The following is a 19,679-nucleotide window of genomic DNA, read 5'->3' as shown; positions in this document are numbered from 1 at the left end:
AGGTCGACTTGAGTGGGTTTATGATCTGTAATCCTTTTGGGATCTTTCCTGCTTGCCTGCATTTCTGTAGAAACTTGATGTCTGTGTCGATAGGTGCGATCTTCTTGGAGATCCTCTCCACTTTAAGTCGGCAGTTCGTGGTGTCGATGGTAGTCATGTTTTGGAGATGCCGGTGTTGGACTGGGGTGTACAAGGTTAAAAATCACACAACACCAGGTTACAGTCCAACAGGTTTAATTGGAAGCACTAATTTTCAGAGTGGCGCTCTTTCATCAAGTCCTCGGGAGCTGGCAGATATCTGTTGGTCTAATTCCTGTAACTGTGTTGGTTAGAGAGTCTTTCTGCTCTGTTGACCGTGTCTGAGATTTCTCATACAGAGCTTTGTATGTAAAACAGAGAGGTTGTCTCTCAATCTGGAATCCAACCCGAATTTCATTCACTGCAGGAAATATTTGCTCTCATCCCGGTCTGTCAGGGCTGGATTAAATCTTTTCACATCAGCCAATACACCTCTCGCTTGCTGCTGTTTTGTCCTTTGGGACAAAAGAGTAATTAGGGAGAGATAGGGCACCTTAAAGATCTACAAGGCCATCTATCTGTGGAACCACTGGAGATTGGGGAGACACTAAATGAGGATTTCACATCAGTATTTACTGTGGAGAAGGATATGGAAGCTACAGAGCTTGGAGAAATCAATACTGATACCTTGAAAAGTTTCCATATTACAGTGGGTTTGGAGATGCCGGTGTTGGACTCGGGTGGACAAAGTTATAAATCACACAACACCAGGTTATAGGCCAACAGGTTTATTCGGAAGCACTAGCTTTCAGAGCGCTGATTCTTCAACAGGTGGTTGTGGAGCAGTGGAGTGAGCAGGGGCTACGATAACAGATGAATGGACACTGCACAACAATCACCAGGCAGGAGTGTGCCCTCGCAGTTGGGGAAGACATCAGTGGTCCGGGACATTTAGCTTTAGACCTTCGGATGACCATCCTCCAAGATGGACCTCAGGACGGGCAACAATGCAAAGTGGCCGAACAGAGGCCGATAGCCAGTTCAGTCCCCATGGAGATGGTCTCAACCTGGACCTTGGTTCATGTCACATGACAAGTGGACAGGTGACGGCTTTGCATTATTCATACACACACACACACAGACACACACACACACACACATACACACACACACTCCTACAGACCCATACACTCAAGCAGACCCTCTCTCATACGCAATCTCCCTCTCATACACTCACACATACACCCCACACACAATCACACAAACTCATCCTCTCACAGACTCATATCCCATTACTCTAACACACATTCACACACTCTTTCACAGACTCCCACACACATACCCACATGCACGCACTCATTCAGTTTCCCCTGCACATACACACATATAAATTTGTGGGGTGAATTTGTATTTGTAGAATTGCATTTTATTTTGCTCAAGAATTGCATAAATATATGAGAACTTCTGTAAAACCCACTTTAGAAATAGAATCAATCTGACCTAACCCTAGGACACAGACAGATTTTCACCTCACACCTTCAATGCATTAACTGAGCTGAGATGGCACCGATTGTTAAAGCTATCTTGAGAATGTAACTTTGATAAAGTTCTGGAATTTATATATGAAGGAACCAAAATTAACATGATCATTCTAAAAGATGAAAGACTCAAGCTAAACTTGTTTATTATTATATTCCATGACACTGCAATCCTGTTGTGATAAATTCTGTGCCTTACGATTATCTCCACAACCACCTGATGAAGAAACAGTGCTCCGAAAGTTAGTGTCTCCAAATAAATCTGTTGGACTAGAACCTGGTGGTGTGTGATTTCTAACCTTATTACAGAGGAGGAGGTGCTGGATTTCTAAAATGCACAAACATGGACAAATCCCTGGGACCTGATCACGTGTATCCCAGAACTTTGTGGGAATATAGAGAAGTGAATGCAGGGCCTTTGTTGAGAAACATGTGTCATGGATAGCCAGGAATTGTGGAAGATTAGAGTGTTTAGAAGCCAGAATGAAGGATAGAATAGATTGAGGATTAAATTTAGTGTTGACAATAACCAATTGCTTTTTGCCAGAAGCAGAAAGTTACAGTGTAAACAAGGAGAGACCTTTTTGGCCAGAATCTCAGAGAAAGGCAGATTGTCAGGGAAAGAGTCCCACAGAACTGCACCAGCATTTACATCCTGTCAGTTCGGCCCATTATCACAACTCTGTCCTGACTGCTTTTCTGACTAGTCACGTAGAGATTTTCCCAAGTTTATGTTATGAGAGAATGTATCTTGAATTGTTTGTTTTAGTTGTGACTTGTTATGTAAATTGGTTTCTCCCCTTGCCTGCATACAAAAAAAAATTAAAGATCAGTTTGGACCAATGAATCATTGACAAGATTAAAGTGGTGCTGGAAAAGCACAGCAGGTCAGGCAGCATCTGAGGAGCAGGAAAATCAATGTTTTGGGCAGAAGCACTTCATCCTGCCCAAACCGTCGATTTTCCTGCTCCTCGGATGCTCCCTGACCTGCTGGACTTTTCCAGCACCACTCAAATCTTGATTCTGATCTCCAGCATCTGCAGTCCTCACTTTTGTCCAATGAATCATTGACCTGAGTCTTGTTTTGGATCAATAAAAGACCTCCAGTTTTACTTGGAGGCTCCATGGAAACCGCTTGCTGTTTGTGGAGAAACAACAGCGGGGAATTCTGCAGCACTCCGAGATGGAATCCTGAGCCGGCAAGTAGCTACCCTTGATCACCAAGTGGGTTCCGTCCTTGGACAGTGCACTGCTGCAGCTGCTGCCGCCTGTTGCCTCTAACAAGGCACTGTGACCAACAGGGATCACTTCCGAACTGCCTTTATGTTGGCAAGTCCCACGGGCCCAGTCTTGGGAGATTTAGCTCGTACCCCTCCCTTACTGTACCATTCCAGCTTCTAAAGTGCTGTCTGCTCACTCCCTTACCCCTCCTTTACTGTACCATTCCAGCTTCTAAAGTGCTGTCTGCTCACTCCCTTACCCCTCTTTTACTGTACCATTCCAGCTTCTAAAGTGCTGTCTGCTCACTCCCTTACCCCTCCCTTACTGTGCCATTCCATCTTCTAAAGTGCTGTCTGCTCACTTCCTTACCCCTCCCTTACTGTACCATTCCATCTTCTAAAGTACTGTCTGCTCACCCCTTTACCCCTCCCATAATGTAGCATTCCAGTTTCTAAAGTGCGGTCTGCTCACTCCCTTACCCCTCCCTTACTGTACCATTTTGACCTCTCTGAGCATACTGACCCTTACATCTGACATATACGTGTTTTGTTGAATTTAAGTTTGTCATTTGCTTTTCATTTTGATGATTTTAAGTTTTCTTTTGAATTGATGTTGTGTTATAATTCAAAAAGTGAGATGGTTTGGGCTCTGAAATAGTTAATTGTGTCTGTTTACAATGGCGCCTGCATATGTTGGACTTCTAGCCAGTGTTAACAGGAAAATTAATCAAAACTACCAGAAAATGTTAAAAAGAGGGCAATACTAAGATGGTTGAATTATATGGTGGTTAGATCAGTATCTATTTTGATGTGGTTTTTAAAAAGTGGCACTTGTGTTCTCTTCGGATCAGCATGTTGCACCTCCATCCTGGACTCCTCTGAAAACCTCACCGATCTTGCTGTCCATATCCAGACAGAAGCAGATAAGGTCAGGAATTTAGGGGAGGAATTACACAGAGGCACCTGGGGGCCATTCAGCTGCCTCCATTCCTTGATAAGGGGCTGGGGGAGCTCCTTTGTACAATGGGTGCTTGGGATCCTATTCTTTATTATTGTCACCTTGGTTCTGACCTCCTGCTGTAGAACCTTTTGCACCTCCCTTTTCAAAGACGCGATGACTGCCGCAATGATGGTCCAACAGGCTGTAGGTTTGGTCCTTGCCTCAGAAAACCAACAGTTAGCCCTGAGGGAACTGGGTCCCATCCAGATTTAACATTTCCTTATCCTTTCAGGACAAAAGGGGGAGAATGTGGGAGATCACAGTGATGTAGAAGCCAGTATGTTGTTGTGTCACCACTGTCTTATCAGACCATAGAGGCTGCTCTCTCATTAGGGAGAGAAGTGACTGGTGGTGGTCTAACCTAAGGGCCACCAAACCTCACGCAAGGGAAGATCCCTTCATGGTAACCTTAAACCTGTGATGGGAATGGAACCCATGCTGTTGCTGTCATACTACTCTATAAACTGACAATGCAGCCAACTGAGCTGAACTGATTCCCAAGTCAATGTGAAAGATAGAATAGATGGATAATTAAATTTAGTACTGATAATAACTAATGTGTTTTTTGTCAAAAGCAGACATCATTTTGGCCAGAATCTCTGAGAAAGGCAGATTGTCTGGAAAAGAACAAACAGCCCCAATGAATTGCACTCGCATTTATTTCTTATCAGTGAGGCCCATTATCACGTCTTTGCAATTACTGCTTTTCTGAATAGCTATGTAGAGATTTTTCCATGTATATGTTATAACAAGAGTGTATTTGAATTGCTTGTTGGAATAGGTCCTCTCCCCTTGCACACATCCAAGAAAAATAAGGATAGGTTTGGACCAATGAATTATTTGTCTGAGTCTTGTTTCAGATCAATAAAAGACCTCAACAGCCCTTGCTGAGATATTTGTATCATCAATGGCCAGGGGTGAGGCTCCGGAAGAATGGAGAATGGCTAACATCGTGCTACAATTTAAGAATGGTGGTGAGGAAATGGCAGAAACTATAGACCAGTGACCCTGACATCAGTGCTAGATATGTTGTTGGAGGGGATTCTGAGGGATAGGATCTACATGTATTTGGAAAGGCAAGGACTGGTTAAGGGTAGTCAACATGGCTTTGTGCATGGAAATAGTGTCTCACTAACTTGAGGTTTTTGAAGAAGTGACAAAGAAGATTGATGAAGGTAAAACAGTCAATGCTGTCAATATGGACTTCAGCAAGGTGTTCAACAAGGTTCCGCATGGTAGACTGGTGAGCAAGGTTAGATCACATGGAATCCAGGGAGAGCTAGGCATTTGATACACAATTGACATGAAGGTAGGAGATAGAGGGTAGTGGTGGAAGGTTGTCTTTTGCACTGGAGCCCTGTGATCAGCAGTATGCTGCATGGATCAGTGCTAGGTCCACTTTTTTTAAAATCATTTATCTCAATGAGTTGAATGTGAGGATGGGAGGTATGGATAGTACATTTGTAAATGACCAAAATTGGTGGTGTAGTGGACAATGATGAAGGTTATCTCGGAGCACAACAGCACCTTGATTAGATAGACCAATGGGATGAGAAGTGGCAGATGGAGTTTATTTTAGTTAAATCTGAGATGTTGCAAGATCTATGCTTTTTATGGTAGGCTCATGGGAATGTTGATAAACAAACAGAACTTGGAATGCAGATTTATAGTTCCTTGAAAATGGAGATGCAGGTTAATGTGGTAGTGAAAAAGGCATTTGGTATACTTGCCTTCATGGGTCAGTGCATTGTGTATTGGAGTTGGAATGTCATGTTGCGGTTGTATAGGATATTAGTTAGACCAGTTATGGAACACTGCATTCAGTTCTCGTCTCAATGTTCTGGAGAAAATGTTGTTAAACTTGAAAGAGTTCAGAGTAGATTGACAAGGATGTTGCCAGGTTTGGATGGTTTGAGTGCAGGGAGAGGCTGAATAACTTGGGGCTGTTTAATTTGGAGCATCAGAGGCTGAGGAGATAAAATGGTCTGAGAGGTTTTAACAATGTCTGGGAGAGTGAGACAGGATCAGGAGAGGAGTCAAATTAGTCTGAAAGATTTTAACAGTGTCTGAGAGAGTGAGACAGGGTCAGGAGAGGAGTGAATTGAGTCTGAGAGGTTATAACCATGTCTGGGAGGGTAAGACAGGGACAGGAGGGGAGTGAATTGAGTCTGAGAGGTTATAACAGTGTCTGAGAGAGTGCGACAGGGTCAGGAGGGGAGTGAATTGAGTCTGAGAGGTTGTAACAGTGTCTGAGAGAGTGCGACAGGGTCAGGAGGGGAGTGAATTGAGTCTGAAAGGTTGTAACAGTGTCTGGGAGGTAAGACAGGGTCAGGAAGGGGGGTGAATTGAGTCTGAGAGGTTATAACAATGTCTGGGAGGGTAAAACAGGGTCGGGGGGGTGTGTGTGAATTGAGTCTGAGAGGTTATAGCAATGTCTGGGAGGGTAAGACAAGGTCAGGAGAGGAGCGAATTGAGCCTGAGAGGTTATAACAGTGTCTGAGAGAGTGAGACAGGGTCAGGAGAGGAGTAAAATTGATTGATTGGAAGGTGAGCCCCTCAGGGAAGATGTAGGAACAGCAATGGCAGGGATTTCAGGGAGTAAATTGGGAGGCACAGCAGAAAGTCATCCATAAGATATAGGAGCAGAATTAGGCCATTTGGCCCATTGAGTCTGTTCTGTCATTTGAACATGGCTGATATACTCCTCACTCCCAATTCCCTGCTTTCCCCCCATAACCCTTCTCCCCATTAACAATTAAAAATCTATCTAACTCCTCCTTAAATTTACTCACTGTTCCAGCATCCACTGCACTTTGGTGAAGTGAATTCCACTGATTCACAACCCTTTGGGAGAAGTATTTTCTCCTCAACTCTGTTTTAAATTTGCTCCCCCTCATCCTAAGACGATGACCTCTTGTCTTCGAATGTCACACAAGTGGAAGCATCCACTCCATGTCTATTTTATCCACATCTTCATCATCTCGAATACGTTAATTTGATCTCCCCTCATTCATCTAAATTCCGGAGAGTATAGACTGAAACTGTTCAATCTTGCTTCATACAACAAACCCCTCATCTCCGAGATCAATCGAGTGACCCTTCTCTGAATAGCTCTCATGCCATTACATCTTTCCTCAAATAAGGGGACCAGAACTGTGCACAATACTCCAGGTGCGGTCTCACCAATGCCTTGGATAGCTCCAACAATACGGCCTTCCCTTTATATTCTATTCCTTCAGCTATAAAGCTAACATTCCATTCACTTTCTTTATTATCTGCTGTGTTTACATGCTGGTTTTCTGTGACTCATGGATGAGTATACCAAGATCCCCCTCTGCCCCGGAGCACCCTAAAGTCTCTCCCTATTAAGATAATTGGTCACCTTCTCATTTTTTCGACCCAAAGGTATCACCTCGCACTTATCTATGCTAAACACTTCCAGCCCTATTTTGGCCCTCTCTTCTAACCTATCTATATCGATTTGTAAGGTTCTTCTTTCCTCATTGTAATTTATCGTCCTGCTTATTTTTGGCTATAGAAGCTTCTATCCCTCTTTCCAAGTCATTAATATAGATTGCAAATCACTGGGTCCAATGACCGAACCCTGTGACTCCCCACAAGTTGCATCTTGCCATTCAGGGAAAAAACGATTTATCCTGACTCGCTGGTGTGTGTCCATTAGCCAGTCATCTATCCAAGCTAATAAATTATCCCTCATCCCATATGATCCAACCTTGTGAATGAACCTTTTGTGCAGCACCTGACCAAATTCCTTCCAGATGTCCAGATAAATTACATCTACAGCATCTCCATTCTCCACCTTGTTTGTTACCTCTTCAAAAAACTCCAACAAATGAGTCAAACGTGATTTGCCCTTCATAAAACCATGCTGACTCGGAGGTTTTGACTTTCCAAATGTCCCGATATTGCTTCCTTGATAACTGATTCTAACGCTTTCCCAACAACAGATGTTAAACTAACTGGTCTGTAATTTCCCTCATTTTGCCTCCTTCCCTTTTTGAATAAGGACACGATAGTCACCATTTTTCTTCCACTGGAACATTTCCTGTCTCCAGAGAATTTCAGAATGTTGCAACTAATGCATCTATGATCTCCACTGCCACTTCCTTTAATCCCCTAGGACATAGGCCATCAGGCCCAGGGGCCTTCTCTGTCCTCAATCCCAATAGCTTGTTAAACCCTATTGATGTTGCTTATTCTAAGCTCTACCCTTTCTATTGCCTCTGACCTGCCCATTTCAACAGGAATAGTACTATTGTCCTCCAATGTGAAAACTGAGGTAAATTATTCATTTAGCATCTCTGCCATTTCAGTGTTCCCCATTATTAACTCTCCGGTTTCATCTTCCATGGGATCAACAATCACATTAGCGATTCTCTTTCCTTTTATATACCTATAGAAGCTTTTGCTATCCTTTTTGATTTTTTGTGCAAGATTTCTTGTGTAATTTACCTTCACTCTTTTTATTATTTTTTCAGTGTCCCTTTGCTTATGTTTGAAAGTTTCCCAATCTTCCATCCTACCATTGGCCTTTGCAAGGTGGTATGCCTTACCTTACTCCCTTGAGGATCCTTCACTGTGATGTCATCAATTAATGTTTCCTCATTGCACAATATCAAATCCAGAGTAGCCTGTTCCCTGGTTGGTTCCACAACATACTGCTCCAAGAAACAATCTCTCATACATTCAATGAATTCTGCCTCCAGGCTACCCTTGCCAATTTGATTCTTCCAGTCTATTTGCATGTTAAAATCATGCATGATTATTGGTGTACCTTTCTTGCAAGCCTTTCATATTTCCTGCTTTATATGGTGCCCTACTGCAAAGCTGTTGTTTGGGGACCTATAGATTACTCCTACCAAGTACTTCTTCCCTTTATTACTTGTTAGTTCTACCCAGACTGACTCCACAGCTTGACCTCCCTTGCTGATGTAAATTCTCATTACAGCACTGATCTCTTCCTTCACTAGCAAGGGCATACCGCCTTTTTTAAAATTTCAAAATATACTTTTCCATAAAATAATTTGATGGTCTGTACAGTTGGTCATGCCGTACATATGTAACCATTTACATACAGAGCTCAGAATTTATCATTGTTATATACAGGTCTGTACATTTTCAATCATATGCCCATAATGTCAGCAGAGCCCAAATGACTGCATGGGCCCCCTGATCTTCTTTAGACAGGCAGATGTTACACGGTGGTCTTTCCCTACCGCACCTTGGTGGCAGCTGCCCCAAGCTTCAGCGCGTCCCTCAACACGTCCTGGACCTTGGAATGTGCCAGTCTGCAACACTCAGTTGCGGTCAACTCCTTCAGCTGGAAGATCAACAGGTTTCGGACTGCCCAGAGAGCGCCGTTCACCGAGTTGATGATCCTCCAGGCACAGTTGATGTTCGTCTCAGTGTGTGTCCCGGGGAACAGACCGTAGAGCATGGAGTCCCGCGTCACGGCGCTGCTTGGGACGAACCTCGACAAATACCACTGCATTCCTCTCCAGACTTCCTCTGCATAGGCACATTCCGAAAGGAGGTGTGTGACAGTCTCGTCCCCCCCGCAGCCGCTTCGAGGGCAGCGTGCGGTGCGGCTGAGAGTCCAGGCGTGCTTAAAGGATCTCACAGGCAGAGCCCTTCTCACCACCAGCCAAACCATGTCTTGGTGCTTGTTGGAAAGTTCTGGCGATGAGGCATTCTGCCAAATGGCTTTGACAGTCTGCTCAGGAAACCGCTCGATAGGATCTGCCCTCACCTTTTCCTGAAGAGTCTCGAGGACACTACGTGCTGACCACTTCCTGATGGACTTGTGGTCAAACGTGTTTTTCTTCATAAACTTCTCCACAAAGGACAGGTCATACGGAACATTCCAACTACTCGGAGCATTCCGCGGCAGCGAGGCCAGGCCCATCCTTCGCAACAACGGGGACAGGTAGAACCTCAGTACGCAGTGACACTTGGTGTTTGCGTACTGGGGATCCACGCACACCTTGATGCAGCCAGACACAAAGGTGGCCATCAGGGTGAGAGTGGCATTGGGTGTATTTTTTCCCCCATTGCCCAGATCTTTGTACAGCGAGTCCCTTCGGACCCGGTCCATCTTTGATCTCCATATAAACTGGAAGATGGCCCGGGTGACTGCAGTGGCACAGTTTCTGGGAATAGGCCAGACCTGTGCCACGTACAATAGCAATGGCAGTGCCTCACACCTGATCACCAGGTTTTTTCCCACGATGGAGAGCGACCATAGCTTCCATCTGCCCAGTTTCTGATACGCTCGCCCAAACCAAATACTCAGCACCTTCAGGTGGTCGGTCCTGACGGTGAAGGGGATCGAGGATTGGTCGGCCCAGTTCCCGAAGAGCATGGCCTCGCTCTTGCCTTGGTTTACCTTGGCCCCTGAGGCCCGTTCAAACTGATCACATATGCACATGAGTCTGCACATGAACAGCGGATCCGAGCAGAAAACGGTGACGTCATCCATGTGCAGGGAGGCCTTAACCTGCAGGCCCCTATAGATTACTCCTACCAAGTATTTCTTCCCTTTATTATTTGTTAGTTCTACCCGGACTGACTCCACATCTTGATCTCCCTTGCTGATGTAAATTCTCATTACAGCACTGATCTCTTCCTTCACTAGCAAGGCCATACCGCCTCCTTTTCTTTCAGTCTATCTTTCCAAAATGCTGAGTACCCTTGGATATTCAATTCCCAGACCGAGCCTCCTTGTAACCATGTCTCAGTAATCATTACCAAATTGTATCATTTGTTTCTATTTGTGCCAGTATTTCATTCATTTTGTTTTGAATGCTTCATGCATTTCAATACAAAGCCTTTCAATTTGTTCTACTGGTAAATTTCCCAATTTTTTTATAATTCCTTGGTGCATAAAGACATTCACCTGTTCTATCCCTTACCTTCATTGTCTACTCCCAGGCAGAGACCCAGGAAAAACACAGGAAGATGGAATAAAAAGGATCAGCAACATTCTGGGAATCTGCTGACCCAATTCCAATCAGGGAATGGGAATAAAACACTCTGATGGGTTAGCACAACAATCTCTTTCTAACAACAGTCTACAAAATGGAAAAAGACCCACAAAAAATGAATTCTGCCAAGATTGAAAAATGGTTGACAATATTTGTCGTGTTTAACAAAGTTTAATTTCATGAAGTCAAACAGCAGAAATACCAATTGGTCATGTCCGAAAAATAGAACCAGTTAAAGAGAGGAGATCCAAAGCCAGACAGGATGAAACAGGAACCAAAAGAGAAAATGCTGGAAAATCTCAGCAGGTTTGGCAGCATCTGTAAGGAGAGAAAAGAGCTGACGTTTCGAGTCTAACCAACACTTCGTCAAAGCTTTGACAAGGGGTCAGTTAGACTCGAACCGTCAGCTCTTTTCTCTCCTTACAGATGCTGCCAGACTTGCTGAGATTTTCCAGCATTTTCTCTTTTGGTTTCAGATTCCAGCATCCACAGTAATTTGCTTTTATAAAGAAATTGCGAGCTACAGTTCTTGACCCTGACCTTACCTCCAACTATGACCTGAATACAGTGCTCTGTCCTGAGTGTATGGAAATGCCAGGCGGAATTTCACATTGTTTTCCTGATTACTCCATCACCAGAGGCTGTTTAAAGAAGGAGGAATGGGAGAACAAGGAGTAGGAGAGGGGTAAAGCCAAACATCCCGGGTCAGGATCAACATGGTATCATTGATGGTGCCTGACCTGCACGGGGTGAGGGGGTTGCTGATGCTACAGGACATATCCAGAAGGCCTTATGCACTTAACTGTGGGCACAGAGTTAGAATGGAGGACTGAGCAATATCAGAGCTGTCATACCAGAGGAGACTGAAGTTCTCAAAATCAACAGTGACCTTTCTGCATGACCTGCTGGGCTGGGGGAGCTCCCTGCACACTCACAGCAGTGGTGGGGGAATGGCTGACCAATGACAGTTCCCCTGAAAGTAACTGTTGCTCTGAATTTCTTTATAGCCCAATCATAGCCATTTGGATACAGAACTGGTTCAAAGGTAGAAGACAGAGTGTGATGGTGGAGGGTTGTTTTTCAGACTGGAGGCCTGTGATCAGTGGAGTGACACAAGGATCGGTGCTGGGTCTTCTACTTTATGTCATTTACATAAATAATTTGGATGCGAGCATAAGATGTACAGTTAGTAAGCTTGCAGATGACACCAAAATTGTAAATCTACTGGACAGCGAAGAGGGTTACCTCAGATTACAACAGGATCTTTACCAGATGGGCCAGTGGGCTGAGAAGTGGCAGATGGAGTTTAATTCAGATAAATGTGAGGTGCTGCATTTTGGGAAAGCAAATCTTAGCAGGACTTATATACTTAATGGTAAGGTCCTAGGGAATGTTGCTGAACAAAGACACCTTGAAGTGAAGGCTCATAGCTCCTTGAAAGTGGAGTCGCGGGTAGATAGGATAGTGGAAGAAGGCGTTTGGTATGCTTTCCTTTATTGATTTCAACCTGTATGTGCAATTACTCTGCTGATCATCATTGCACACAGATATTTACAGGTGCAATGTGATATGAGCTGGGCTATATGTAGTTTTTACATGAACTACAGCATTCAGTCAAGAAAGAACAGGGATTTTATATCAATGTCAGGCTTCCTAAAGGTTCAGGGTATGATTGACAACGCACATCTTCCCAGCAAATCTCCAGTAGGCCAGTTCTGTTTGTCTCTCTCTAGAAAGGAGTGATTGGATATGACTAAATAAAAACAGAAATTGCTGGAGAAACTCAACAGGTCTGGCACTCGTGGGAAGAAAACAGAGTCCAGTGAAAACAGAGTCCAATGACTCTTCATTAGAACTGTAAGCAGCTAAAAACACATGGTATTTGTGCTGAAGGTGAGGTTCCGAAGGGAATGGTGGAAGGGAGGGATGAGTGGATAGGTGGAAATGGAACCCGGAGAGAGAGGGAGAGAGAGAGTGAGAGAGACATAAAAGAATTAGGTAAACAAAGGGATAATGTATTGTAGGCCAGAACAGAAGAGAAGCTGAATAAGTGATCGTAGAGTTAAGAATAGGAGAAAATGAACGAGTTGTGCTACATGTAGACCACGTGATGTGATATAAGCCTAGCAATATGTGGGAATGGGTGACTGTGTTAAAAGCAATCCATATCACAACAAGGCCTGGAGGATAAAGAATATGGAAGGATGGAATCAAACTTGAAAGTTATTGACACAAAAAACAGGAGTTGCTGGAAAAACTCAACAGATCTGGCAGCAACTGTGAAGAGAAATCAAAGCTAACATTTCAATTCTGGTGACCCTTCCTCAGAACTGTTGGTAGCTCGGAAGATATTGGTTTATATGCAGAAAGTAGGGTGGGGGAGGGAGTAAGAAGCAAACAATAGGTGGGGATAGAGCCCAAAAAAGAGAAGCACAGTTAGACAGACCAAGGAGTTGATAACAATCTGACTGGAAGGGTGAATATCTGTTAATGGAGACTGTTAGTGGCTAACAATTTGCAGTGTGTAAGAGCAGACTGTGGGATAATGAGGCCTGGTGTATGGTGTAAGGGAATTCAGACCCTAAAATTATTGAACTCTATTGAATCCAGAGGGCTGCAAGGTCCCTAAGCAGAAAATGAGATGTTGTTCTTCCAGGTTGCACTGAGCTTCACTGGAAAGTTGCAGCAAGCCTAAGACAGAGATACTGGCCAGGGAACAGGGTGGTGTGTTAAAGTGGCAGGCAACTGGAAGCTCAGGGGTTTTGTTTACAGGCAGAACAGAGATATTCTGCAAAGTTGTCATCTCATCTTTCCAGTATAGAGGAGACCACATTATGAGCAGCAAATGCTGTAGACTAGGTTGAGCGAAGTGCAGGTAAAATGCTGTCTCAGCTGGAAGGTATGTCTGAGGCCTTGGATAGTGAGGAGGGAGGAGGTGAATGGGGAGCTATCGCACCTTCAGTGATTTCATGGGAAGGTGCCATGGGAACATGAGGAGATGTTAGGAGTGGAGGAAGAGTATGTCAGTGTTTGCCAGAGGAAATGTTCCCTGTGGAATGTTGATAGAGAAATGAGAGGAATATGTCTCTGGTCATGGAATCTGTTTGGAGGTAGCAGAAATGGTGTCTAATGATGCTATGCATATGGAGGCTGGTGGGGAGGCAAGTGAAGACAAAGGGGACCCTATCACTGCTATAGGAGGGAAAGGAAGGGCTGAGGGCAAAAATGCAAAAGATGGATTAAGTATGTCTAAAGTCCTGTCAACTCCGATCTGAGGGAATCCTTGGTTGATTTGGACATTTCTGAGGACCCCCTGCAGAAAGTGGCATTATCAGAACATATGCAATGGAAATGGAGAAGCAAGGAGAATGAGATGGAGTCCCTACAGGAAGCATGGTGTGAGGATGTATAGTCAAGGGAACTGTGGGGAGTCGGTGGGGTGTAATGGATATCAATGGCCAGCCTATCCCCAGAAATGGCAGCGAAAATGTCAAGGAAGGGAAGGGAGGAGTGAGAGATGGACTAGGTGACAGCAGGGTGGAAAATAGGAATGAAATTGATAATATTTCCAGCTCTGAACAAGAGAGTGATGCTGCACTAATGATGTCATTGATGTACTGAAGAAAGGGTTATGAGGAGAGACCTGTGTATCCCACAAAGAGACAAGCATAAATGGGGCCCTTGTGCATATCTTTAATCTGATAAAAGTGAGAGGAGTTCAAGGAGGAGTTGCTCAAACTGTGGATGAGCTTGGCCAGGCGGAAGAGAGTGAGTGGTGAATGTGGACAGCTTTGGTTTTTACAGGAAGAAGCAGAGAGCCCTAAGACCATCCTGGTGGGGCATGGCTCTGCAAAGGGATTGCACATCCATGGTGAAGAGGAGGAGGCTGGAGCCTGTGAACTGGAAATTTAGGAACTGGCATCAAATGTGAGAAAGATTGTGGATGTAAGTGTTTAGGGACTGAACTTGACGACAAAAAGAATTGAGTTGAGGTCGAAAGAAATAAGTTCAGTTGTTCACAAAAAGTAGGACAAATCTAACCTGGCCAACTACCAGCCTACCAGTCTACACTTGACCATCAGCAAAGTGACGGAAGGAGTGCTGTGAAATTAACTCCTCACTGGCAATCAGTTTGGGATCCACAAGCACCATTCATTCTGTGATCTCATTGCAGCCATGGTTCAAGTATAGACAACAGAATGGATCTCAGTAGCTGAGGGTGACTGCCTTTGACATCAAAGCAGCATCTGTCCAAGTTGGGTTTCAAGGAGCTGAGCAAAACCAGAGTCAATAGGAATCGGGAAAATCTCTCCACGGGTTGGAGTCACATCTGACTTAGGTCACCAGCTATAGCCAGCAGCTCCATTAATGACAGTCCTCCCATCAAAAGCTCTGGACTGGGAATGTTAACGGACAATTGAATAACATTCAGCACCACACACAACTCCTCAGGTACTGACATAAACCCTGTCCATATGCAGCAAGACCCACTGGGTTTACATCGTGCTCAGCAAGGCTTTTGATCCATAGTTACTCGGAAGCCTGGCCAAGAAGGCAACGCAAGATAATAAAACAATCAGAAGGTAAAGGAAGTCTCAGGTCAAATTGGATCCAAAATTGGCTTTGTGACAGGACGTAGGGGTTGCTGTTTGACAATTGGCTTTGTGACTGAAGCCTGTGTCCAATGGTATACTATAGGGTTCAGTGTTGGTCCCTTGCTGTTTGTGGTATAGATTACTGAGATGAATAAAGGAGGGCTGATTGTAAGTTACAGATGAGACTAAATTTGGTCGGATGGTAAATAGTGAGAGGAAAGCCTTAGATTACAGAATGATATAAATCGACATGTCGGATTGGCCGAATAGTGGCAAACAGAATTTCATCCTGAAAAGTGTGAACTGATAAATTTTGGAAGGACTAACAAGACAAGGGATTACAGTGTGAATGGGAGCTCTCTCGGAAGTACAGAGGATCAGAGAGACTTTGGTGTTCATGCCCACAAATTCTTGAAGACAGGAGGACAAGTAGATGTGGTCTTTAAGGAGCTATATTAGACATTGCATTAGTCAAGACACAGAATATAAGAGCTGGACGTTATGATGGAGCAGAAAATAATGTTAGTTAGACCACAGCTGGAGTACTTTGGACAGTTGTAGTCACCATACTATAGAAATTATGTTATTACTCTTGAGAGAATGCAAAAAAGACACAGTGGGATGTTTCCTGGGCTAAAGTGATTCAGCCATGAATAGGCTGAGGTTGTTTTTCTTAGAGCAGAGAGACTGAAGTGGAAGCCTCACTGATCTCTGCAAAATGACAGGGGACATAGATGGGGGTGGGATGAATAAACCTTTCCTGTTAGCAAAGGGGTCATTTAGTGGGGGACATGGATTTAATGTCAGGGGCTGGGGGTTTAGAGGTAATTTCATATAATGCACTGCCTCAAGGGTGGTGGAGGCAAGAATGATTCCAACACTTAAAGAATGATTCAGATGAAGTGCCGAGACTATGAAACAAGTGCTGGGAATTGGAATTAGAGTAAAGGTAAAGTCACCAAAATCCCAGCAGGCCATAACGCTGATTTCTCATTAGAGAGAAATAACTGGTGGTGGTTTAATCTAATGGTCACCATTCTTCAGGCAAATAAAGAGATTAAGAAGGAGGAGCCTTTATGTTTACATCAGGTAGTGCTGTGTTTGAACCTATTGACTGGGTTTGCTATCATTCTAGCCAGCCAACTGAGCTAATCAACCCCCAAAGGCATTACTGTCAGCAATTATTCACTAATGAGCATGATTGTCCACCTCAGAAATCCCCTGCTACTGATCATTGGCAGTGTGGTTCCTTGTGTGGCTGATGAGCCCAATCCTAGAGCTATATCTTCATCCACATAAATGCCAGTAGTTCCAGGATTTGGAATTGGTCCTTGACCTTGAGATGATTGGCATTCCTTTTGCATTCCTTTTCCTACTTCCTTTCTCATCTGGACATACTCAAAGAATTGTGTGCCTTCATGTATGACTTTCTTCCAAGTTGGTTTCTTCTGAATGAGGACTCTCATATGTTGGCATCTCAGTTGACGTTCTTGAGGGAAGCCTTCATGGAGTCTTCAGAATACTTTCTTTGTTGCTGTCTCACTCATGTGCCTTCCTTGGACTGGGTGAAGAACATCTGTTTTGTCATTCGGAACTCAGGCATCCTCAGCACATGGTCGGCCAAGACAGGTTGGTTGAGGCTGATCCTAGCCTTGATGCTGGTGTTGTTTGCTGCTCCACGTATGTTCTCCCAGTTAATGCAGCGAACCTATCTCAAACATCATTGATTGGCCATTCTCAAGGCTCTTGAGCTGGCACTAATATGCAGTCCAAGTTTCAGAACGATATAGAATAGTCAGAAGGGGGACTGCTGTTTACACAAAGGTGTTGGTGAAGCACAGATATCTTAGTCAGTGAAGACTCTGGTCATTTAAAGTATCCAAAGGCAGCACTTACATGTGTATCTCCACATTAATGTCAGCCTTAGATGAGAGGTAACTTCCCAGAAAGGGGAAATGTTCCACATTGGGGAGGATTTCTCCATTGATCTTAAAGGAAGGATCAACCCTAGAACTTGACTTGAGATGGGTTGGGAGAGGATTGCATTCCTCCTAAGGTCGAGGCTGAGACCAATTCTTCAGTCCTGAAGAAGCAGCAGATGCATGGAAGCATCACCATCTTCCAACATGCCCTTCAAAACACATGCCATCCTCACTTGGAAATCTCTCATTGTTCCTTCAGAGTCACTGGGTCAATATCCTGGAACTCATTTCCTAACAACGTCGTGATTACCACACCTTAAGTATTTTTTTGATTTGTTTGAAGGATATTCACACAAATCATCCCTAGTTGCCCTTGAGAAGATGGTGGTGAGCTGCCTTCTTGAAGCAATGCAGTCCATTTGGTATCAGTAGACCCTCGGTATTGTTTGGGAGAGGGTTCTAGGATTCTGACTTTGTGACACTGAAGGACAATCAATACTCACCTTCTTCTGAGTGAAGACTTTTCTGCACAGTTCAGTCTGAGGTGCCTCTTGCTGTTAGATTGTTCCCTGATTCATGACACATCAGCCCATGTAGATACCTTCCTGTGTGCAGCCTGCAGAGCCCCAGCAGAGTGCTTTGTGCCTCATTTCAATTTAACATCTCCATCATCTGTACTTTCAGTCATCACAGGCCCATCCTGTTCACTGTTACCTCGTCAGATAATCCTGCTGCCTCTGGAACCTTTCTGCTGGTACCTTTGAGCTGAGGAGAACAATAGGAGACCCAGCACTAGAGGTACAGTCTCACTTAGGTTTTGCAGCCCTGCAGCCAGACTGTTTTATTCCTGGACTCAGTTTCTCTTGTAATAAATGCTAGCTTACCCATTGTCAGTTTAATTCCTGGCTGGACCTGCATGTGTACTTTAACATTCCTGGGGAAAAGGACATCAAGGTCCATTTGAAAGTCAGCACTTCTCAGCTTTTTGATTATACCTCCCACAGTGGAGAGCCCCACATTTTTGACACTCCTACCTCATCGTCCTGTCCATTCACTTCACCTTGAGACCTCATTGCATCCTTGTCCCATCCCATTACAGGGCATCAGCAGAGGGTTTGTAACATCCTCAACAATAACTTCAATCACAAATTTAGGAGGAATTCTTTCCACACAGAATGGAACTCGCTGTCCAAGGAAATGGGGTAAGTGACACAGGAACCTTCCTCCCTCTGTAAGTGTCGAGCAGTCAGGAAGGAACTATTTAATTTCAGACTACAAGCTGAAGTTCTGCCCTTCATGGAGTGCTCCAATGCAGTACATTGCCATGTAACATTATAATAAATAGTTACGGTCAAGCTGGGATAGGGTTACCATCTCACAAAGCTGTGTGGACAGCTAGTTTCTGAGCTTTAGCTTGAGGGCAGGAGGCAAGTTATTGTCATAAAAAAGAACAAATGGCTTTGGTTTACAAAAGCTCTTTAGGTTTCTGGAGTCACAGCTTCACCTGGATGATTCTCTGGTAAATATCTTCTCTTCTCCTCGGTAATACACCACCCAAGAACCTGTTTAAACTGGTCTAAATGTACGTTTTCAACAAATTCCTCCACCTGTAAAGGTTTGTATGCAGCCACAGCAAGTATTCAAGCCATGAGAATGTTATGGTTGATTGTGAGAGGAATTGAATTCAGGAACTGGGGTATTATGCATCAGTTATATGGGGCATTGGTGAGACCACAGCTGGGGTGTTGTGTTCAGTACAGATCACCATGCTTACAGAAGGATGTTAATACATTGGAAACACTTCAGCAAAGGTTTACTGGACTAATACCGAAAATGAGTGGATTGTACTGAGAGGAAAGGCTGGGCAAGTTAGGCCTGAATCCTATGGAATTTAGACTCAGATGTGGCTGAATTGAAACATTTAAGTTCCTGAAGGGACTTAACTGGAAGGATGTTGAAAGGATGTTTCTTCATGTAAGAAAATCTAAAACTAGGGGTCATAGTTTAAAAATAAGAGGTCGTTAATGGAAGACAGAGATGAGAAAACTTTTTTTTTTCTCAGGGAGTAAACTCGAATCAGCCACGATATTAATGAACAGTGGAGCAGGCACGAAGGGCCGAGTGGCCTACTCTTGTTCCTTGTTTGTGAGTTACATGTCTGTTTGGTGAATCTAGTCACAGTGCGTTGAATCAAGTCATGAAAAGAATAAGGAGTGAAACAATGTCCACAAATCTTCATCACATCTACTCTCCCTGTGGCATCTATCAGCAAGGTATGGTGAACTCACCCTCCCATTGTGAAGCTGTCTGTCTGATATGTAACTGGACATGCTCTGGGATTTCTGACACTTTGATCAAGAAGGAACAGTTTCAGGTTAAAAG

This window comes from Hemiscyllium ocellatum, chromosome 35 (genome assembly GCF_020745735.1).
Source record: "Hemiscyllium ocellatum isolate sHemOce1 chromosome 35, sHemOce1.pat.X.cur, whole genome shotgun sequence".
Classification (NCBI taxonomy): domain Eukaryota; kingdom Metazoa; phylum Chordata; class Chondrichthyes; order Orectolobiformes; family Hemiscylliidae; genus Hemiscyllium; species Hemiscyllium ocellatum.
This window is presented reverse-complemented; position numbering follows the sequence as displayed.